The sequence below is a fragment of the Mustela erminea genome, chromosome 8 (assembly GCF_009829155.1).
Source record: "Mustela erminea isolate mMusErm1 chromosome 8, mMusErm1.Pri, whole genome shotgun sequence".
NCBI lineage: Eukaryota > Metazoa > Chordata > Mammalia > Carnivora > Mustelidae > Mustela > Mustela erminea.
In genome coordinates, this window is record NC_045621.1 from 77,935,751 (window position 1) to 77,961,002 (window position 25,252).

Consider the following 25,252-nt stretch of genomic DNA (forward strand, 5'->3'; position numbering starts at 1 on the left):
AATTTTCAAACAAACTTGGGCATAATATATTTTGAACTAGAAAATAGTTTTTCAACACCTAAGGAATTTTTTTTTTTTACTGTATATATTTAGATCTTGAAAATGTGCTTCAAATTTGTATATAGTGGACATCGTACATTGAGCATAACAATATTATTTCTTTTTTCTAAATTTCATCATTGTTTCCCGTTTTAAGTGAATAGCTCTATTTTAGAAAATATTTTAATGTAAGTGTGTTTTAACATGTGTCACCTTTTGCATTTCTCTGAATAATACCAGAAAATGACATTTTCTTTTGAAGTTATTAAATTTTTTTTTTTACAATTGGAGTCTGGGCTGGTAAATATAAGGTGTGTAAGGTCATATATACTAATGTCTATAGCTAAAGAAGAAGATAGCCATGGAGATATTTTTTTACAAAACATTTTAGAAAAATTCATCTTCTTACCCTATTCTGAAATTACTCCAGCAATGTTCTTGAAATTTAGTCACCCAAGTTTGACTGAACGTAATCAGTGAAAAAAGTTCACTGTGTCTTAAGACTCCATTTTCATTTTAGAATGCTCTGTGAGAAAATTTTCCTTTTTCTTACACTGAGTTGAAAACTGCCTCTCTTGAACTTCGGTACTTTGTTTTTAATTCTAAAATTTGGAGTTTTCCAGAATAAATTTAATCTCAATTTCTGTATGACAGTCTTTCAACAATTGTAAGGGTTTTAGTGCTTCCTCTTTCTTTCTCTTTCAAGACTAAATATATCTGGTTTCTTACCATTTTTGTCATCCTCTGGAGGCACTTCAGTTTGTCCATATCTTTTACGTCTTTTAAAAGTTTAATTTAATGATTTAATTTTTTAAAGGTTTATTTGAGAGAAAGAGACACCAAGCGAATGTGAGCTGGTGGAGGGGCAGAGGGAGAGAGAGAATCTCCAGCAGATTCCCTGCTGAGTGTGGACCCAGACATTGAGCTCTGTGTCACGACCCTGAGATCATGACCTGAGCTGAAATCAAGAGTTGGATGCTTAACTGAGTGAGCTACCCAGGCACCCCTCTTAACTTTTTGTTATGAAATAATGACATATTCACAGGAAGTTGCAAGGAAGTGTGTAGGAAAGTCTTGTGCACCCTTTACCCATCATCACCCAATTTTAACATCTCGTGTGACTGTAGTACAGTTGAAAACCCAGGATATTGACATTGGTACAAACTATGGAATTTATTCAGATGTTCCTTATTACATGTGCATGTATGTGTTTGTGTAGCTTTATGCAGTTTTATTACATATGTAACTTTGTGTGATTGCTACCACAATTAAGATACTTAATCTTTTTAAAGAATTAAACTTATAATTTTAAGAAAAATGTACATGAATTCATTTGCAGTTGTAAGAAATAATACAAATAACTCTTTTACTATTTACCCACATTACTCCAACAGCAACAGCAACCATACTACATCACCATACTGTTATTGATAGTCAAAATGCAGAACATTTTCATTTCTTTTTTTTTTTTTTTTTAAGATTTTACTTATTTGAGAAATAGTGAGTGAGAGAGTGAGAGGGAGAGAGAGAGAGAGAGGGCAAGCTTTGGTGGGTGGGTATGGACAGAGGGAGAGGGAGAAGCAGATTCCCCTGCCCAGCAGAGAGCCTAGTACAGGACTGGATCCCAGGATCCTGGGACCACAACTTGAGCCATCAAAGTGCCCCCAGAACATTTTCATTGACACAAAGATATTTCATGGAATTTTTATAAAAAAAAAATTTAGCTATTTATTTGACAGAGATACAGAAAGAAAGGAAACACAAGCAGGGGGACTGGGAGAGGAAGAAGCAGGCTTCCCGCTGAGCAGGGAGCCTGATGTGGTGCTCAATCCCAGATGCTGAGGTCATGACCAGAGCTGAAGGCGGATGCTTAATGACTGGGCCACTCAGGCATCCTTCATGGGATCTTTTAGAGCCTGTCACCCTCCTGTACCCAACCCCATCCCAGAAACATAACAATCACTACTCTATTCTCCATTTCTATGATTTTGTCATTTTCTGAATATTATATAAATGGTATCTTCTGCCATTGGATTTTTTTCACTAGGCATAATTCTCTGGGGATTCATCCAATTTGTTGTATCAACTTCATTCTTTTTTATTCCTAAGTGGTATTACACACATAAGAGTTTAGCTAAGCTTCTCCATGATTTTGCTGCATCGGCATCCATTTTGTTTGGCCAATAGGCTTGAAGAGGCCTTAGACTGACTTTAGCCCTTCATGCAAACACATGTCCTAGATAAGAGCCTGTGGAGTCATTACTATGTGTTAAGTCCTGATGTTCCCCAGTGGCCCTTATAATATTCTCCCTTGCTTCCCAGGGCTTTTCCCTTGTGCATCCATTATATCAGACCCCTGAGAAGCTTACCAAAATCTTGCTTTTCTTGGATTGAATTGACTAATCCTGTCTTAGCCCAGAAACCCCAAAGCACTACCTACAGACCCTAACAAAACCATGTTCCCCAGATCCTGACCTGCTGTCTACTTGGCACCTGGCCTTGACTTTTTATGTGGCTTCTCAAGGTGTGCGGTGTACTTAACCCTGAGGGCCTATGAGTAATAAATTTCTCTATTTCAGTTTTCCTTCTGGTCCCTTATGGAAAATGGGCTTGCCCTCAAATACCCCAAGAGCTCTACTTAACTAACATTAATTTAGGTCATCCAGATGGCTCAGTAGGCCAGGCATCCCACTCTTGGTTTTGGCTCAAGTCGTGATCTCATGGGTTGTGAGATTGAGCCCTGCATCTGGCTCCATGCTTGGCAGGTAGTCCACTTGGGGATTCTCTCTTTCTGCTCCAGCTCCTGCTCTTTCTCCCAAATGATTAAATAAATCTTGAAAAAAGATGTTAATTTAACAACTTGCAATCAATGTACTACAGTTTGATCAGGAATTCAACCGTTAAAAGACATCTGGAAAGGAGTGTCTGGGTGGCTCAGTTGGTCAAGTCTCTGCTTTGGGCTCAGGTCATGATCTCAGGGCCCTGGGATCCAGCCTTCATTGGGCCCCTTGCTCAGTGGGGAGTCTGCTCTCCCTTTGCCCTTTCCCTCTCACCCCCCCACTCATACTTGCATGCTCTCTCTCTCTCTTAAATAAATATAATCTAAAAAGTAAAAAAAAAACAACAAATTAAGAAAAACAAATTAAAAAATAAAAGACATCTGAGAATTTCTACATTGTTACTCTTATGAATAAAATGCTATGGATATTTATACATAGGTTTTTGTGTGAACATGTTTTTATCTCTCTGGGATTTATTTTTTATACTCAAGAGTATAGCTGCTGAGTTATATGGTAGTTGCATTTTTTAAGAAAAGATTTTATTTATTTATTTGGGTGGGGGAGAGAAGAGAGCAGAGAGAGAGAGAGGGAGAAGCAGACTCCCCACTGATCAGGGAGCATGACACAGGGGTTGATCTGAGCTGAAGGCAGATGCTTAACTGACTGAGCCACTCAGGCACCCCTGCATGTTTGATATAATAAGAAATTTCTAAATTTTTCCAGAACGGCTGTATCATTTTACATTCCCATCAAAAACATATGTGTAATCCAGACAGTCTGCATCGTAACCAATACTTGTTTTATCATTATTTTTCCTTTTATTGTTATAATAGGTAAATATATTTTCTTTTAGTTTTAATTTGTTTTTCAAAAATGGCTAATGGTGTTGACCAGCTAGCTTTTCCTTTTCTAATGTGCCATCTGCATATCTAAATAAAATTGTAAAATTTCTAGAAGAAAGCAAGAGAAAATCTTCAGAATCTTGGGGTAGACAAGTTCTTATACTTAACTTCAAAAGCATGACCTATAAAAGGACAAATTGATGAATTAGACCTCATGAAAACTAAAAACTCTTACAATGTTAAAGACTTTGGTAAGAGGATGTTAAGATACTTACTCTTAAGCTTTTGTTGGCATCATCATCACAAGATGCCTGTGCTCTCCCTTTATAGCCACACTTGCCTCCTTCCTCCATCACTAACCCCTGGGATAATCTATTATCCCATCTAATCCAATATAAACTAATATAATCTAATATCCATCTCTACAATTTTGTTATTTTACAGCTGTTATAAAAGTGTCCATATCTTTTAAAAACTGATAAGAAATTAAGAACTGTCTCTTAATCATGACAATGTGTAGGCAGTTCTTATAAATATTTGATTTACATGACCTTGTATGAATAGCCTGGATCGCTGGTTCTTCAGGAGGCAGTGTTGTTCTCAGGTTCAGAGTTCTAGGAAAAGACTCTTTTAGGCCCATTCCTGCATCAGAGCTGACTCTCTTTCTAGACTAAAACTTTGGTTTTCAATACTTACAAAGCAAAACAAAACAAAGAAAACAAACAAAACAAACACAAACCAACAAAGCAGAAATTTCAGGACCCCAAAGACAAAGAGATGTATTGATCTCTGCTTGCGAAATCTTTTAAAATTTCATGTCTGACCCACTCTGACTTCCTATCCTTTTGGGATGCAGACAGAGCTCTATTTACCAGAGCTAAGTGGTGTCTGCTCCCACAATGTTCAGGATGTTCTGTAACCTTGTCTGGGAGCTGACAGCATTCAGGGGCTGATGTCAAATTAGAACTTTACAAATTAGGAAGATAAGCAGCAATGAACAGAAAGCTGGCAAAATTTTGGACAAAGGTTTCTCCCATGAACTTTGTAATCATTGAATATTGATGTTTTTGCTGACTAAGACAGCCTTAACATTCCCCTGAGTTTGGCTGAACTTCAGGCAGGTTTCTTCCCGACTGTGTCTCTGACTTCCCTTTTCTTAGAGCCATTTTCTTGAGAAAACCTGCAATTGTAAATTCTTTCTGTCTTTTTTCTTTGAGATGCAAATCTACAACCCAAGGAATGTCTTTCTTAAGGAACTGGGAACCATCCCTTTGAGATGGAGTCACCAAGGAAGATAGTGCCTTTTCTCCCAGTCTCTATAGAAGGGCAGGGGCCTAACTTTGAAAAGCACCAATTAGTGAACACTGACGACATAATCAGATTGACCCACCCTCCTCCAGAGCTTCCTCTAGGATTTTTCTACTTGCTGAACCACAGTGCTTCTAGACTCTCCCACCTTTTGTTTCAGCACAGGTGAGTTCAGTCTCTCTCCTGTACTATAGTAGGCTGGATAAAATCTTGCCTGTTTAATTCCATTCGTATGGTTTTTTTTTTTTTTTTTTTTGACCTTGTAAGCAAATATTTCTTTTTGAGAACATTGCATAATCTTTTGGTAGAATTAAATTAACAGCCACAATCTGTTATTTCTATTTTTTTTTTTTCTGTCAAAGAAGAACATTTTAAATGTATGGTGATATCAGAGGGCTTCAGGCTCATAAAGGGGATTTGACCAATGGAACCCCAGAACATAAATCTAAGGAGAAGAGATGCAGACAATTGCTCTCTCCTATGAAGATAAAATTAATACATTCGGAGGGACTCTTGGTGCTTTTCACCTCTGAGTTGGGTTGACATGGATCCTTGGCATGCCCTATTGGAACCAGGTTTGATTTTCCTGTTGAAATGCTTTATGAATAGAGCTGGTTTTGGTCTTAGATGAAATTAAGATGGGATTAAGACAGGATTTGGTATATATAGCACACTTGGGGACTCAGATCTACTAAAGGCTTCTTTGAGGACTGAGGGCCACTGGGAGGGAATGTATATTGAAGAAGAGCATAGTCTATTCTTGAATTTGCCTTCTTCCCTTTGATGGGGCCGCCTTCATTCATCTTATCATTTCTAGTTATGTTCTGCATTCCTGCCCTAGTCCAAGCTACCATCATCTCTATGTGGACTTGGAATGGCCTCCTAACTAATCTCTATGTTTCTCCCTTGTGCCTTGGCACTTCTTTCCCCTCTTGACATCCACAGTGATCTTTTGGAAATGTCCTTCTTAAATGTCAGTCTTCCACTCACAGTTCTGTGATGATTTCTCAACATGTTCCAAATAAAACCCAAGGCCTTATTGACCAGGCAATTCTTGGATATCATTTCCTACTCTTGGCCTGTTCCTCATGCCTCTTTAGCTGCTGGACCTTCTTGCATTTCCTTGAGATTTATAAACTCAGTCCCCTTAAGAGCCTTTGCACTGCTGTTCCCTCTGATTGGAATGCTTCTCCCCAGGTATTCATTTTGCTTACACCCATACTTTAAGTCTTACTCATTTGTTGCGTTCTCAGAAAGACTGTCTCTTAAAGTGCACTCAATTAAGGATAATTTTCTTAATGTTTTTGTTTTTTTAAAATCTTTTGTTTTTTTTTTTTTTAAATCTTTCATAGCACTTTTCCATATCTGAAGTTATGAAGTACTTATGTGTTTATTATCTCTTTTCCCCAGTAGTCTATACACATGTCTTGTCATTGTATCTGAAAGCTGGCATTTAGCAGGAGGCAATGCGGTCATATCCATGTATTGAACAAATGAGTGATCTTAGACTTATGGCTGATATACAGAAATAGAGACGAATTGTGTACATCAGTATGTCTGGTACTGTACCTTAGGTAGATCACAACATGTTGCAGTGGTTTATGTGTGATAGATGCACTAAATTTGATACATAACATTTTATGGGAAAATACATTTGAATTCCAAATAAGTGGCTTACATATGGCTTTTTGGAGCCCAGTATATTTAAGTTGGCCATAGCTTGGCCTTCCATAAATGTAGCCCAAGATTCCAATAGTGCATTTCATAATAATAAATGTTGTTACTAAGATTATGCTGTTTCTAGAGAAATGTTATCTTTTCTGGTAGTCATGGAACTCAGTAGGTGAGCAGGGTGGGAGGTTCTTGACATTAGTATTAGTCAAAGTTTTCAGGTAATTTTTTCATTTGGAGTAGGACCCTAGCCATCCTTTAAGGATGTGAGGGGGAGGCGTGAATTTCTCTGCCTCCCTAGAAAAATAATTGGCAAGAGGCAGGATGAGGGTAAGACATAGGAAATAAACAATGTTCTATTTTCACCTGAGAAAGCATGCTCAGTCGGAACAGAAGCAGAAAACCCCAGGATTATAAGTGGAATTGGGCGAAGGCTACAATGTGGTGGGTTTGCAGAGGCCCAGGATTTACATAGACATTTCTGACGTTAAAAGTATGGCAACTAGGGGCGCCTGGGTGGCTCAGTGAGTTAAGCCTCTGCCTTCGGCTCAGGTCATGATCTCAGGGTCTTGGGATCCAGTCCCACAGCAGGCTCTCTGCTCGGCAGGGAGCTTGCTTCCTCCTCCTCTCTATCTCTTGCTCTGCCTACTTGTGACACCTCTGTGTCAAATAAATAAATAAAATATTTAAAAAGTATTGCAACTATAATTATGAATCCCATCTCCGTGTAACCCTAATATCTAGTCTTGCTCTGGTCAGCGATAGTGCAGGATTTGCAGAAGGGGTATGGAGGAAGGAACTGAACATTGACTGTGTGGACACTACTACTGCATTACAGCTTCTGGCAAGGCTGTGAAGTGGGTGCTTCTATTATCTCCATTTCATAGAGGACGTGGCTGAGGCTTACAATGGATATGTAGCACAGGAAGAACACTGTGCTGGAATACTAATCTAGGGCTGTCTGACTCAGAAGTCAATCCTGTTTTCTGTGACATTCTGTGATTATAGATGCATACCACTAGGGAATAAGCAATCGATGGCATGGACTCTGAGGGCAGCACTTCAGAAAGTTGTCAATATTCTTGTATTTTTCTCAAAAGCTTTTAAAGGCATTGTTAGGGATTTAGGGCCAGATTGGAAGGAATTACAAGACAAGAATAAAGTACACATTCATTCTTTGGTCTTACAGTTCCTATCTAACTTTTTTTTCTTTTTCTTTTTTTGGTCAGCATTTATCCCTCTAACAAGCGCATACACACTAAAAAGAACAATTGAAATTACCAGTTCCTATGATTAGCCAAATACAAGGGTTCACAGCCAGTCACAGAGCATCATCTCTGCTCTGCTGGTGTTTGAAAGTTCCTAGAAGTTTGATATATTTTTTATTTGTTTTATTAAATAATCGATAGCTATTGGGATGAATCCAACACAGAAAAATGGGAGCAAGAGAATGGGTAAACAAGTGTTACATGTAAATACTATGATAATTAAAAAAAAATTATCTGCAATCCTCAAACCACAGACTAATTTGGAGCAACTGTTTCTGAGGCCAGAGGTCTGTGGGTCCTTATGGAAATGGGAGTGAGGAAATTCTGCTTTGGGGCATAAGAGCATATGGGGAGTAGCTTCTCCTGCCTTCTTATTTCTATAAGAAATATGATGTGAGACTTCTGGTTTCAGGTATGGAGACCTCAGACTCTGAACTTTGCCCTGCTCCTAGAGTCTTGAATTATTTGCTTTGTTCAAGTCATTTAAGCTTAAAAATAATCTGTATATAGAGACATTTGCCTTTCTGCCTGCAATAAGACTTTACCTGAGTATATGTCACATCCAGACTTCTGGTCCCTTATAGCAGTAGCCTTACTCAGGAACTCCCACATACACTTTCTGTGAAGCTATTCAAGAGCATCCTGGGAGCCAAACCATAAGTGACTCTTAATCTCACAAACCAAACTGAGGATTGCTGGGGGGAGGGGTGTTGGGAGAAGGGGGTGGGATTATGGACATTGGGGAGGGTATGTGCTTTGGTGAGTGCTGTGAAGTATGTAAACCTGGTGATTCACAGACCTGTACCCCTGGGGATAAAAATATATGTTTATAAAAAAATAAAATAAAAAAAAAAAGAGCATCCTGGAATGAAAAATGGGGTAGCAATGTCCACAGTGGCCAGAAGTGACCAGAAAAGCATAGGTGCTTAAATAAGTATTTGATTAATTGATAAGCAGCAACAATTTTCTGAGTTCTCTTTGTAGTTCTACCTGATTTATTAAAGAGAACATTTAATGAAGGTACACATGCAAATGTATGGTTGTCATTAGATAAAAATCATTTGTAGATACATTTTGATAAGGGTTGCAGATCTTGAAAGTGTTTGGTTTTGTATTTGTAATTGGCATGTATTTTTAAATTATTACACAAGAATACTTCCATGAATTCTGATTTGCAAATGATTTAATACAACCATATAACAAATAACATCATTTTCAATGAGTGCTACAAATAGAGTGGTGACAGGTCAGTAAGGTTGCCTCGGAGCTCTGTAGTCAGCTTGGTTGTTAAGTCTTCAGATGGACTGAAACAGCCAGTACTGACCTGTGCTTATATACCTTTTAGCTGGCCAGGGCTAAATGAGGAAATAGGCAAAGATGATGATGTTTCCATTGTGCTGTCTAATCTCTCCCTGTTGCTTTCTTCCCTTATCAAAACTTGCTTTCATGATACTAAGAGCACTGGAAATTTACGTGATTATCTCAAGAGTCTTAGTGATCAAAGTGATAAGCAATAAAGGAGCTCTAAATGGTGAGAGTCTGTACACTCAGGAGGGAAGATCTTTTTCCTTCCCTTCTTCAATGTGCTGTTCTGTATTCCTAAAATCAACTCAGTCATTTGGTGATTTGTAATCCATTAATGTGCCCCAAATCATTAAACTAATTTCTCCTTTTCTTCCCTCCTTCCCTCCGTCCCTCCCTTCCTTCCTTTCTTCTTCTTTCTTTATTTATTTGAGAAAGAGAGAGATCACAAGTAGGCAGAGACGCAGGCACAGAGAGAGGGGGACGCAGACTCCCTGCTGAGCAGAGAGCCTGATGTGGGGCTCCATCCCAGAATCATGACCTGATCCTGAGGCAGAGACTTAACCCATTGAGCCACCCCAGTGCCCCTCTTCCTTTCTTCTTTTTAAGAAACCGTAATTACTGGCCTTTACCTCGATTAACAAGCATTTTCTGCCTGTCTGGTTGACACTGCCTTGTTTTTTAAGGGTTAGGTCCTGTAGAAATACAATTTGGGTTTTTAATTACAAAGAAGGAGAGATGAAACGAAACAGAATTGATTGCTTTTCCATCAGGCTTACCTTAAATTATATATATTTAAATTGTGTTAGTAATACTTTCATCAAATATTTAATATGTATTTTCAGCTGTGAAATGTACTGTGATCTTCATGCTATGGATACTTATGAAAAGAAAGCAAATGCTTATCAAAATGGTGAAAAATATGTAATAGACAATGTGGATTTATTCCACAAACCCAGTTCTAGAGAAAAACATTATTTGGCAAGCAAAGAATTTTAATGTAAAATTTAATGCAATAGGGGTGACATATTTTAGTACAAATTAATTAGATTAGTGAAGTGAAATGGCCTGAGTCAGAACAAATAAAATGAGCTGCATAACATGAGGCACTTTGCAATAATTCTTAAGCTATCAATTCTGTTATTTTGCAATTTGAATTCTATTTAGATCATAAAAAATTATATAAAATCAATTCCTGTTTCTTCTGGTTGATTACATAAAAATACAACAATGAATTCCATTTATCTGAAAAATGAACAGAACATCACTTTCTTCAATAAAAAGTTTCCAGTTTGTAAAATATCTTTAATTGTTTCTTTAATTTTCCTTGCTTGTTTTGTACTGAGGGTCTTCTGAAAAAGTTCCACTTATTTTGGGCTAATTTATTTTATTTTACTTTGTTAATTTATTTACACCTCAACTTATTGTGCAAGTAATCTGGTGGTTTATTATAACAACTAAAAAGGAAAAAGAGAAATTTGTTATATGTGAGTATATTAACCATAACCAGAGGAATGTAGAAAGACAGGTGGGAAATTGTGACCTTTTATTTTTTATTTATTTATTTTTTTGAAAGCAACCTTGGGAACAGGAGATCTTTTCAAATGACATGTGTGATAAAGGGTTAGTATCCAAAATATATAAAGAACTTATAAAACTCAACACCAAAAAACCAAATAATTGAAATAAAAAATTGGCAGAAGACGTGAATAGACATTTTTGCAAAGAAGACATACGAATGGCTAAAAAATACATGAAAAGCTTTTTAACATCACTCATCATCAGGGAAGTACAAATCAAAGCTGCAATGAGATACCACCTCATACCTGTCAGAATGGCTAAAATTAATGCAGAAAACAACAGAATGGAGAAGGGGGAACCCTCACTGCTGGTGAGATTATAAACTGGTACAGGTACTCTGGAAGACAGTATGGAGGTTCCTCAAAAACTTAAAAATAGAACTGTCCTATAATCCAGCAATTACACTACTAGGTATTTATCCAAAGGATACAAAAATATGGATTTGAAGGGATTATAGACACCCTAGTGTTTATAGCAGCATTATCAACTAGCCAAATTATGGAAAGAACCCAAAAATGTCCATCAGCTCATAAATGGATAAAGAAGAGGTGGTTTCTGTATACAGTGGAATATTACTCAGCCATAAAAAATGAAGTCTTGCCATTTGCAATGACCATAGTTGGAGCTAGAGAGTATTATGCTAAGTGAAATAAGTCAGTCAGTGAAAGAGAAATACCATATAATTTCACTCATATGTGGAATTTAAGAAACAAAACATGAACATAGAGGGAAGAAAAAAAAGAGAGAGGCAAACCATAGGACAGACTCTTAGCTACACAGAGCAAACTGAGGGTTGCTGGAGTCGAGGTGGGTGTGGGGATGGGTTAAATGGGTGATGAGTATTAAGGAGGGACTTGTTGTGATGAGCATTCAGATTGTACATAAGTGACGAATCACTAAATTCTACTCCTGAAAATGAGAACTACAGTATATGTAACATAACAATAGAAACTTGAAACTAAAACAACCCTCTTCCCACTCCACCCCCTGCAGAAACCCTTGACTTTTGTTTGTTTTTTTTTCTTTTCAGCATAACAGTATTCATTGTTTTTGCACCACACCCAGAGCTCCATGCAATAAGTGCCCTCCCCAATACCCACCACCTGGTTTCTCCAATCTCCCACCCCCCGCCCCTTGAAAACTCTTAGGTTGTTTTTCAGGGTCCATAGTCTCTCATGGTTCACCTCCCCTTCCAATTTCCCTCAGCTCCCTTCTCCTCTTCATCTCCCCATGTCCTCCATGTTATTTGTTATGCTCCACAAATAAGTGAAACCATATGATAATTGACTCTCTCTGCTTGACTTACTTCACTCAGCATAGTCTCTTGAAGTCCCATCCATGTTGCTACAAAAGTTGGGTATTCATCCTTTCTGATAGAGGCATAATACTCCATAGTGTATATGGACCACATCTTCCTTATCCATTTGTCTGGTGAAGGGCATCTTGGTTCTTTCCACAGTTTGGCAACCGTGGCCATTGCTGCTATAAACATTGGGGTACAGATGGCCCTTCTTTTCACTCCATCTGTATCTTTGGGGTAAATACCCAGGAGTGCAATTGCAGGGTCATAGGGAAGTTCTATTTTTAATTTCTTAAGGAATCTCCACCCTCTTCTCCAAAGTGGCTGCAGCAACTTTCCTTCCCACCAACAGTGTAAGAGGGTTCCCCTTTCTCCACATACTCTCCAACACATGTTGTTTCCTGTCTTGCTAATTTTGGCCATTCTAACTGGTGTAAGGTGGTATCTCAATGTGGTTTTGATTTGAATCTCCCTGATGGATAGTGATGATGAACATTTTTTCATGTGTCTGATAGCCATTTGTATGTCTTCATTGGAGAAGTGTCTGTTCATATCTTCTGCCCATTTTTTGATATGATTATCTGTTTTGTGTGTGTTGAGTTTGAGGAGTTTTTTTTAATAGATCCTGGATATCAGCTTTTTGTCTTTACTGTCATTTGCAAATATCTTCTCCCATTCCATGGGTTGCCTCTTTGTTTTCTTGACTGTTTCCTTTGCTGTGCAGAAGCGTTTGATCTTGATGAAGTCCCAAAAGTTCATTTTCGCTTTTGTTTCCTTTGCGTTTGGAGACATATCTTGAAAGAAGTTGCTGTGGCTGATATCAAAGAGATTACTGCCTATGTTCTTCTCTAGGATTCTGATGGATTCCTGTCTCACATTGAGGTCTTTTATCCACTTCGAGTTTATCTTTGTGTATGGTGTAAGAGAATGGTCAAGTTTCATTCTTCTACATATAGCTGTCCAGTTTTCCCAGCACCATTTATTGAAGACTGTCTTTTTTCCACTGTATATTTTTTCCTGTTTTGTCAAAGATTATTTGACCATAGAGTTGAGGGTCCATATCTGGGGTCTCTACTCTCTTCCACTGTTCTATGTGTTTTATGCCAGTACCATGCTGTCTTGGTGATCACATCTTTGTAGTAAAGCTCTTAATCAGGTAACATGATGCCCCCAGTTTTGTTTTTCTTTTTCAACATTTCCTTAGCGATTCGGGGTCTCTTCTGATTCCATACAAATTTTAGGATTATTTGCTCCAGCTCTTTGAAAAATACCAGTGGAATTTTGATCAGAATGGCATTAAAAGTATAAATTGCTCTAGGCAGTATAGACATTTTAACAATGTTTATTCTTCCGATCCAAGAGCATGGAATGGTCTTCCATCTTTTTGTGTCTTCTTCAGTTTATTTCATGAGTGCTCTGTAGTTGCTTGAGTACAGATCCGTTACCTCTTTGGTTAGGTTTATTCCCAGGTATCTTATGGTTCTTGGTGCTATAGTAAATGGAATTGATTCTCTAATTTCCCTTTCTGTATTTTCATTGTTAGTGTATAAGAAAGCCACTGATTTCTGTACATTGACTTTGTATCCTGCCACGTTGCTGAATTGTTGTATGAGTTCTAGTAGTTTGGGGGTGGAGTCTTTTGGGTTTCCCATATAAAGAATCATGTCATCTGCGATGAAAGAGAGTTTGACTTTTTCATTGCCAATTTGGATACCTTTTATCTCTCTTTGTTTTCTGATTGCTGTTGCTAGGACTTCTAATACTATGTTGAACAAGAGGGGTGAGAGTGGGCATCCTTGTCCTGTTCCTGATCTCAGTGGGAAGGCTGCAAGCTTTTTCCCATTGAGGATGATATTTGCTGTGGGTCTTTCATAGATAGATTTTATGAAGTTGAGGAATGTTCCCTCTATCCCTATACTTTGAAGCGTTTTAATCAGGAACAGATGCTGGATTTTGTCATATGCTTTTTCTGCATCAATTGAGAGGACCATGTTGTTGTTCTCTCTTCTTTTATTGATTTGTTCTATCATATTGATTGATTTGTGAATGTTGAACCATCCTTGTAACCCAGGGATGAATCCCACCTGGTCATGGTGGATAATCTTTTTAATGTGCTGTTGGATCCTGTTTGCTAGGATCTTGTCGAGAATCTTTGCATCCATATTCATCAGTGATATTGGTCTGAAATTCTCCTTTTTGGTAGGGTTTGGGGATCAGGGTAATGCTGGCTTCATCTAAAGAGTCTGGAAGTTTTCCTTCTGCTTCAATTTTTTGAAATAGCTTCAGGAGAATAGGTGTTATTTCTTCTTTGAATGTTTGGTAGAATTCGCCAGGGAATCCATCAGGTCCTGGGCTCTTGTTTTTTGGGAGGTTTTTGATCACTGCTTCAATCTCATTACTAGATATCAGTCCATTCAGGTTGTCAATTTCTTCGTGGTTCAATTTTGGGAGTTTGTAGTTTTCCAGGAATAACCCTTGACCTTTTAAAAATGGGACTAAAAACATAGGCCACAGGCTTATGTAATTTTTGTAACTGAATTTCAAATTTGACTCTTAATTCCTGGCAGGAAAAAGTGAAACATGATTAGTTGTATTATTGTCTTAATTATGAAAGAGAACCTTATTAATTGTATGTATTAGAATATTTTAAGTCATACTGGAAAACTCAATTCAAACTGGCCCTCTAGAAACTGAAAATATCTACACATAGGAATCTGGTTTTGTTTAACGAGAACTTGGCCTGACGGATTGAGATATTCTTGGCAATTGTATCCTTTTTGTGTTTTCATCTCAGTTTTGTCACAAGATGGCGGCGGCAGTACTAGGACATATCCACTCATATCCGTTTACAACCACATACATAGGTTGGTCTTTTCTGACTTTCTTTCAAGACAGGGAATCTTCCTTTCCATTTTGTCTACTGAATTACCTCTCACATCATACTGGCCTAATCATTTAACCAATAACTTGGAGCTGAAGGAATGCTGTGGGCTGATGGAGTTAGGTATAGTTTCTTGACCAGTTACGGCAAGCAAACTTGATTATATTTAACTACTCAGTGCCATCTTAGAAATTGTGAGTGTGATCTGATATAGTTCATCAACTATCTGGTCTAGGGATGGGTACTTGAACAGATACTAGAAATTAGGAAAGGGAAACAGGTATAACCAACAGTATCCTCTGAACAAGTTACCCGAGGGAAATTAAATCTTTTTATTTCTTAGGAATTTAACATTCTGGATTCATTTATTAGTTACAAAAGTCTGTTTTGGATTTGCCTTCAAGACAGTCATGGTTTTTGGCAGATTTTAATGTTAAGTAAAAATAAATCAGAAAACAATGCCATAATAACTGTATCTCCATTGTAGAGTCTTCTGAAGATAGCTGACTTCATAAACATTTGAACATGATGGATAGTCCAATGGGGTTGAATATTTCCAATTTAAGCCATGTAGTTTTGTTTCTACTACACTCTCCTAATATTTGTCTAAATAGAGGTAAAAATCATTGACTCTCAATCAAAATGTGTTGATTTACAAAACTTTTCTCAATATAAGAAGAAACCATTACTAATTTTTTGGTGTGCAGCGTGGGGATAGGAACAAGTTGAAACAAGAGGGTCATCAATGAATGTAGTGCTATAGTACTAAAAGATTAAGATTTAAAGTATGTTCTAAGGTCAGAGATGCTGTTACTTTGATGTAAGATCTTAGATAATAATGTGCCTGTCCCTTGTTCTCTCTCTCTCAAACACACACACACACACTTCCCAGTAATTTGAACCATGATCTCAAGAGACATATTTTTAAACGTTATTTTTCTTTCCAGAGAATTTATGAGATTTTAAATAATGTAAATGCTATTGCCTAGAGATGGAGAGTAAAAGTACACTGAAAAAATATTTTAAAATGAAAATGGATCAGTTGATGATAATAACTATTCATCCTTGGTTCTCTGATTTTGACTTTACTCCCAGGTCTTTTCTTCTGCCCAGTCTTTGAGTACAGTGTCTACATTAAGACAACAGCTCCTAATTTTCTGCCTCTGCTTTGCTTCAAGATAATTCTTTTCTTTATAGACAGTGGTCGTGGCAGGTAAATCAATTCCTGTAAGTACAGTTTCCTGAAATGAAGGCAGGTTCATTGTCCTCTCTGGGGATAGCACCAACTAGTATTTTATTATCTTTTCCAAATCATGACACACAATGAAGTGTGGAACTGATAAAAGATGAATTTACTTTAAGGTCCAAGAGAGAAAACATAACAGAAAATGAGAAGTTTCATCATAAATGCATCAATGAAGTTGCCCAGGGAGACTTGGTGATGGTGAAACTATCTCATAGCTACAGAAATTGCATCTCACCTTATTCATGACTGACACTCTAATGGAATCTCCGATCGTCTCAGCATACTGTCTGGACCTGCTTCATTTTTTCTTTCAGGTACAAAGCAGTGTTTCTGGTTTGACCCATTGTCCTAAGATAGGCAGAGAGTTTCTTTGGCACTGGCCCAAAGGACAATAGGGAAGCGATCTAGCTAAAATTACATATTGATCTCCCCTTCAACCAGCATCCTTTCCAGTTAAATTACCCTGCTTCTTCCTAAAGGGATGACTATGAGTTTTCAAAACGCACTCACCCAGCTTCTTAGGTGATAATTTTTCCTTTTACAGTCTTCTGATTTAGATTCTAATATATTTAAATAACTGTTATTTTCACAAAAAGAATACCAGTTTTAGAGTGTTGTAAGCACAGACATTTGGGGAAAAAAAAAGCAGTCCTCTAAGTAGGACAAATTAAGTATTTGCTGATATAAACCTTTGGCAAAAGTTCATTACTATGGGAAACTTGAGTATTTTTCCTTTTTATTCTTCTCTCCTAGCACATTTCCTTCCTTACAATTGGTTTTTTCATACTGCTGAAGAATTCTTCTTCTTTATGAATTTTTGCTAATTTTTAAACCTTTTGAGACAGGAAGCAATGTTTATGCTTATTTTTTTCTTCTTTTTTAAACTTCAGATGCACAGATTTGAATTAATCATATTCCTTGGCTGCTGGCACACTTTCATTAGCCCATGAAAGGTCCTTCCCTGATTGATACAGTAGATATTTAACAAATAGTGTTCATCACTTGAATAAAGTCTTACTACTTCAGAAATGTCTTCGATGTAGGACATGGATAAAAGGATTGAAAATTGATCAGCACTCTTTCATCAGAGGTTACTGACAGTTCCTTAGTGAGTTAAAATTGGAGTCTGACATGAGAACTATTGTGTATTCTTCATATTTTATTGTATGTGAATATTAAAGAGCATATTATTGAATGTGATTCAACTCTTGCAGTTCCATAGTAAATTAACTAACTACTTTAGGTATTATTATAGATAAACACCTGACCTGATGAGCCCTATCCACCTATCCTAGTCAAGAGTCAGATGTTTGGAATGTACACCTTCAGGAACACTTTATAGAATTCTGTTTTAACAAGTCTCAATTCTGTCTGGAGTCTACAAGTTTAACATCATTTGCTAAGTCTTATTGATGATGTGCTTGGTGTTTGACCATGCACTGAGTGGCCAGGCTGTTCAGCCAAGGTTAAAAGGCAGGGAAGAAACCAGTGCATGATTTGAGGTTGCTGAGCCCAGACAACATACGTACCAGTTTCAAGTGGTACAGCACTTCCCAAGAGCAGGTGGAGAGAAAGACAAATATCTAGCCCTTTACAATTAGTGGGTTCCCCACTGCCAGATCCACTCAGCAGCCAGCCAGTGTGTGCAGTGTAGACTGCACACCCCACTTCCTGCTGCAGTAGAAGTGCCCTGACCCCTCCCAGTGGGGTCAGAGATACAGAAAGCAGGACAGGCCTGAGGGCATTGACACATGCATTTAAGCAGAACAAAGGAATACACATTGAGTAAAATAATCCCACAGTAGGTGATAAGCCTAGCACAGGTTGTGAGGACTCTGTTGTTTGGTAAGGAAGTGTACCAGACCCAAGGGTGATTCTTAAGTGGCCTAGTGAGGTGCAGAAAGACAGCAACCTATGAAACTGTATTCCAACACTTGATGATGATAAGGAAACTGTTTGTATTGCAAACAGATTCAATCAATATACTTTGGGAAAAATACTCCCTTGGCAGTGTTACTGAATTTTTTAAAGCATACAGTTTCTAGAACAGTGTTTCTTTTATGTTTTTTTGACTTTGACGATAACTAAAAAATGCATTTTCCATATTGACCCTTGACACGTGTGCATGACTAAAACAAAATCTTCAGAAACAACACTTTCCATTATTATGTGTAATGCACTCTATTTTTTTTTGTTTGATTCTATTCTATTACATTAAAAAATTGATCCACTTAATTGGTTTCATTAATGAGTCCAAACTACTGTTGGAAAAATACTCCTCTAGGAAATGGGCCATACAGAAACTATAAAGTTTACAAGAACATTCAGTGGTTTGAAAAACAAACGGGAGGGAAGATAAAAAGGAGCAAGAACTGCAAAGCAGAGAGTAATTTCATTAGTGTGGATGTTACATAAATCACATCTATTTTTCCCGCTACAATAAACATGTGGCTGAAAAACTTTTGGAAGAAGCAACTTAAATCATGCATGAAGGGATACATGGATTCTCAGAGTCTGCTTATATAATTATTCTGGTAGAGAAAGGATTTATTATTTTAGCAATCCATAAGAAGAATTGGTAAAATTAACTTAAAATTGTATTATTGTATGTATAATATACATAGAAATATATTCTATTATTGTATGTATACTATATATAGGAATAAATGTAAAATTACTATTTATGATAACAAAGCCTTTTAAAAAGATTTTATTTATTTATTTAGAGAAAGAGTGAATGAGGGGGGAGAGGGAGTAGGAAGCAGAGGGAGAAGCAGAGGCAGAAGCAGACTCCCTGCTGAGCCGGGAGCCTGATGCTGGGTTCCATCCCAGAATCTGGAGATCACGACCTGAGAGGAAGGCAGATGCTTAACCGACTGAGCCACCCAGGCTCCCAATAATATATCCTTTTAAAGTTATATTACATATGAGTTACATATATATACACACATACATGATGGCAAAGTTATATACATAATAAATATTTTGATAAAGTATGCTTATGTAATACATCAGGCAGTAAAAAGCTTACCTTACCATAATCAGGCATTAAACAGTTTGCATTTTACCTGTGTTCTGGGTTCCACTTGGCTTTCTGTTTCTCTATAGGGCAAAACCGAGGGCTTTGGGCCCATTGCTTGCTTAGGATGCTCTATTCCATGCCTTTCTCCTGCTCCTCTCTCTACATTGTTTAATTTTCATTTCCTTTAAATCTCATCACAATTGTTATATTGCTATATTCCCAGGTTTATCTTTGCTCTCCCAAGACTAAATCAGGTCCACTTTCACTCAGTTTTTGCAGCATATCTTTCCTTGGAGCCTTTATGATGTCATGCTCATTTTCTCATCAGTGTTTCTCCAGTGCCTGATGCAGTGCCTGACACACAGCAGGCATTTGAGTATTTGCTGCATGACTAAATGCACTGTAATAAGTAAAATACCAATTACTCTAAAAAGGGGGGAGGTGTGAGTCAGCATTCACAACATCCTGAATCCTTCCCAGATCTCATAACTTTCTGCTTGGATCATTGTTTTTGTATAGGAATACATATATTCCTCCTTCATATCCTTATCCATCAGATTTGATACTGACTTGCATGTGGTAAATGCTAAGTAAATGTTTGTTGAATTGATTTTTTTAGGCAAATGTATATATATGTTATTCATGTAATGAAACCTGTAGAAAGAGGAATATATTTCATATTAGAGTGAATTTACATAATCATAATTGTTTATTGATTTCCATCTTTTAGAATCAATCTAATGAGAAGCAGGAAAAATACGTTTCAGTGTTAATGCATTTATGTTACAAGGAGTGTTCAAGAGGTCCTGTGGAAAGTCAATGTAATGAGAAGTATGTGTTTGATGTTATTTATAGTTAATGGTTAACCAATATCAAAGCTAAAAGTAGTGATATCAATATACAATACTGGGAAGAGGAGAAGGGAGGAGGGAACAAAGTAAATGAACTCAGTTCTCACATTTCGTATGATGTCAGTCAATAAATATTATCTACAGTTAGTAAGTCAAGATAATGAAAAGAAAAAAAACTTCTTGGGCGCCTGGGTGGCTCAGTGGGTTAAGCCGCTGCCTTCGGCTCAGGTCATGATCTCGGGGTCCTGGGATCGAGGCCCGCGTCGGGCTCTCTCTGCTCAGCAGGGAGCCTGCTTCCCTCTCTCTCTCTCTGCCTGCCTCTCTGTCTACTTGTGATTTCTGTCTGTCAAATAAATAAATAAAATCTTAAAAAAAAAAAATCTTTAAAAAAAAAAAGAAAAAAAACTTCTTATTTAGACTTATAGAAATAATCACCAAAACCCCTAGAAACAGAAAAAATTAAGAGATATTATCCTTGGAGAGTGTCGTGTAGGAGGGGAGGAATTGGATGAGAGATTGTTGCTTTTCATCATAGATCTTTGGTACTAACACGACAAAAATCTAGGAGAAAAATGGACAGAATTCTCCTTAAAGTTATTTTTGAGACCCATGCATTTTCCTTGCCTCTGTCTGTTCCTTAATATCTTACTATGAACTGATCATAATGACTTTTTCTTTTTAAAGCAAGTGTTGAATTGCCACGATGGCAAATGTTGAGGTTTTCACACTAAAATACTGTTATGGGTAGCAATCTGGATCCCTACAGAGTTGCCATTCACATACTATACTAGAGGTTAGAATTTCTATGAAGCAGAAAAGCATTAATACTTCCCAAACTTTCTTATACACAGCAGCATTATTAAACCTCTTTAATAATGTAGTTTATTGTATAATGATATAAATAAACTGAGGCAAAAGAACACATAAAACCTGAACCATATATAAATTTTCTCTTTACTGTTTCCCTCAACATAAGCAGAGTCTCCAGATGATCAACATTCCTCACCAGAGTAGTGTGCTTGTTACAACTGATGAACCTACATGAACACATCATTGTTAATCAAAGACAGTAGTTTACATTAAGGTTCACTTTTGTTGTGTATATTCTGTAGGTTTAGACACATTTATCTTGGCATGTATTCATCATTATAATATCATACAGAGTGGTTTCACTACTTAAAAACTCTCTGTGCTCAGTTTACTTATTCTACTCTTCCTCTTAACCCCTGGAAACCACTGATTTTTTTGACTGTCTTCATACTTTAGCCTTTTCCAGAATGTCTTATGATGACATATGATGTGTAGCATCTTTTCATATGCTTATTCATCATCTGTATATTTTTTTGATGAGGGGCCTATCAAGATCTTCAGCCCATTTTTAAAATCGGGTTGTTTGTTCCCTTACTGAGTTTAAAAAATTCTTTGTATATTCTGGATAACGGTTCTTTACCAGAATTGTCTTTTGCAAATGTTTTCTCCCATTCTGGGGCTTGTATTTCCATTCTCCTGATGTTATCTTTCACAGAGCAGAAGTTTTGAATTTTAATGAAGTCCAGCTTATCAATTATTTTTTCATGGATTGTGTCTTTGTTGTTTTATCTTAAAAGCCCTCATCACCATTCCCCAGGTCATCTAGGTTTTCTACTATATTACCTTCTAGAAGTTTTAAAGTTTTGCATTTTACATGGAGGCCTGTAACCCATGTTGAGTTAATTTTTGTGAGGCTTATAAAGTCTATATAAATTCATTTTTTTGGCATGTGCATACCTAGTTCTTCCAGGACTATTTAGTGGCCTCTTTATAGTGTTAAATTCTGACTTAAAGGAAACTTCACTTAGAAAATTAGAGAGAAGAAACATTAGGTCAATGAATTGGCTTATAAGGAATTGGTTTAGGCTGCCGACCTAGAGGTAGGCAGTCCATGTCTGGACAATACCATCATGCCAGGCTCCTTTAAGCTTTCTGCTCCCTCTTCTTCAATACATGGTTTCTATCCTTGGTTTCTGTCTTTACTGTCTTGCCTTTTTATGGTTATAGAATTGCTCCTTTATTCCAGGTAGGAAGAGGGAGAAGGAGAATATTCTCCTCAGTTTATTTCATGAGATTAAGAGTCTCTTATGGTTTGTCTCCCTCCCAAGCCCATCTTGTTTCATTTTTTTCCTTCCCTACCCCCCAAACCTCCATCTTGCCTCTCAAATTACTCATATCAGGGAGATCATATGATAATTGTCTTTCTCTGATTGACTTATTTCACTCAGCTTAATATCCTCTAGTTCCATCCGCTTCATCACAAATGCAAGATTTCATTTCTTTTGATGGCTGCATAGTATTCCATTATATATATATATATATCACATCTTCTTTATCCATTCGTCTGTTGATGGACATCTAGGTTCTTTCCATAGTTTGGCTATTGTGGACATTGGTGCTATAAACATTTGGATGCACATGCCCCATCAGATCACTACATTTATATCTTTAGGGTAAACACCCAGTAGTGCGATTGCTGGGTCATAGGGTAGCTCTATTTTCAACTTTTTGAGGAACCTCCATGCGGTTTTCCAGTATGGCTGTACCAGTTTGCATTCCCACCAACAGTGTAGGAGGACTCTCCTTTCTCTGCATCCTTGCCAGCATCTGTCATTTTCTGACTTGTTAATTTTAGCCATTCTGACTGGTGTGAGGTGGTATCTCATTGTGGTGTTGATTTGTATTTCTCTGATGGCAAGTGATGTGGAGCACTTTTTCATTTGTCTGTTGACCATCTGGATGTCTTCTTTGCAGAACTGTCTGTTCATGTCTTCTGACCATTTCTTGATTGGATTATTTGTTCTTTGGGTGTTGAGTTTGCTATATTCTTTATAGATTTTGGATACTAGCCCTTTATCTGATTTGTCATTTGCAAATATTGTCTCTCTTTCTGTCAGTTGTCTTTTGCTTTTTTTGACTGTTTCCTTTGCTCTGCATAAGATTTTGACCTTGATAAAGTCCCAATAGTTCATTTTTGCCCTTGCTTTCCTTGCTGTTGGCAATGCTTCTAGGAAGAAGATAATTCAGGAGAGGTCAAGAGGTTGCTGTCTGTGTTCTCTTCAAGGATTTGGATGGATTCCTGTATCACATTGAAGTCTTTCATCCATTTTAAGTCTTATTTTTGTGTGTGGTGTAAGGAAATGGTCCAATTTCATTCTTCTGCATGTGGCTGTCCGATTTTCCCAAGACCATTTGTTTAAGAGACTGTCTTTTTTCTATTGGACATTCTTTTCTGCTTTGTCAAAGATTAGTTGACCATAGAGTTGAGGGTCTATTTCTGGGCTCTCTATTCTGTTCCCTTGATCTGTGTGTCTGGTTTTGATCCAGTACCATACTTTCTTGATGATGACAGCCTTGTAAGAGATCGTGAAGCCTGGAATTATGATGGCATAAACTTTGGCTTTCTTTTTCAACATCCCTTGGGCTATTTGACGTCTTTTCTTGTTCCATATAAATTTTAGGATTATTTGTTCCATTTCTTTGAAAAAAATGGATGGGATTTTGATAGGGATTGCATTAAATATGTAGATTGCTTTAGGTAGCATAGACATTTTCATAATATTTGTTCTTCCAATCCATGAGCATGGAACATTTTTCCATTTCTTTGTGTCTTCCTCAATTTCTGTCATGAGTACTTTATAGTTTTCTGAGTACATATTCTTTGCCTCTTTGGTTAGATTTATTCCTAGGTATCTTACGGTTTTGGGTGCAGTTGCAAATGGGATTGACTCCTTAATTTCTCTTTCTTCGGTCTTGTTTTTGGTGTAAAGAAATGCGACTGATTTCTGTGCATTGATTTTATATCCTGACACTTTACTGAATTCCTGTACAAGTTCTAGCAGATTTGGAATGGAGTCTTTCGGGTTTTCCACATAAAGTATCATATCTTCTGCAAAAAGTGGTAGTTTGACTTCTTCTTTGCCAATTTGGATGCATTTAATATCTTTTGGTTGTCTTATTGCTGAGGCTAGGACTTTTAGTAGTATGTTGAATAGCAGTGGTGTTAATGGACATCTGCCATGTTCTTGACCTTACCGAAAAAGCCCTCAGTTTTTCTCCATTGAGAATGATATTCGCTGTGGGTTTTTCATAGATGGCTTTGATGGCTCTATCCCTACACTTTGAAGAATTTTGATCAAGAAAGTATGCTTTGGTTTGTCAAATGCTTTTTCAGCATCTATTGAGAGTATCATATGGTTCTTGTTCTTTCTTTTATTAATGTATTGTATCACATTGATTTGTGGATGTTGAACCAACCTTGCAGCCCTGGAATAAATCCCACTTGGTCGTGGTGAATAGTCCTTTTAATGTACTGTTGGATCCTATTGGCTTGTATTTTGGTGAGAATTTTCACATCTGTGTTCATCAAGGATATTGATCTATTATTCTTTTTTTTTTTAAAGATTTTATTTATTTATTTGACAGACAGAGATCACAAGTAGGCAAGGGAGGCAGGCGGCAGAGAGAGAGGAGGAAGTAGGCTCGCTGCTGAGCAGAGAGCCCAATGTGGGGCTCGATCCCAGGACTCTGAGATCATGATCTGAGCCAAAGACAGAGGCTTAACCCATTGAGCCACCCAGGCGCCCCTATAACTTTCTTTTCTGATGTGGTTTTTGTCTGGTTTTGGGATCCAGGTAATGCTGGCCTCATCAGTCGAGTTTGGAAGTTTTCCTTCCATTTCTATTTTTTGGAACAGTTTCAGGAGAATAGGAATTAATTCTTTAAATGTTTGGTAGAATTCCCCTGGGAAGCCATCTGGCCCTGGGCTCTTGTTTGTTGGGAGATTTTTGATGATTGCTTCAATCTCCTTACTGGTTATGGGTCTGTTCAGGTTTTCTATTTCTTCCTGGTTCAGTTGTGGTAGTTTATATGTCTTTAGGAATGCATCCATTTCTTCCAGATTGTCAAATTTGCTGGCATAGAGTTGCTCAATATATGTTCTTATAATTGTTTGTATTTCTTTGGTGTTGGTTGTGATCTCTCCTCTTTCATTCATGATTTTATTTATTTGGGTCCTTTCTCTTTTCTTTTTGATAAGACTGCCGAGGGGTTTATTAGTCTTATTAATTCTCTCAAAGAACCAGCTCCTAGTTTTGTTGATTTGTTCTATTGGGGTTTTTTTTTGTTTGTT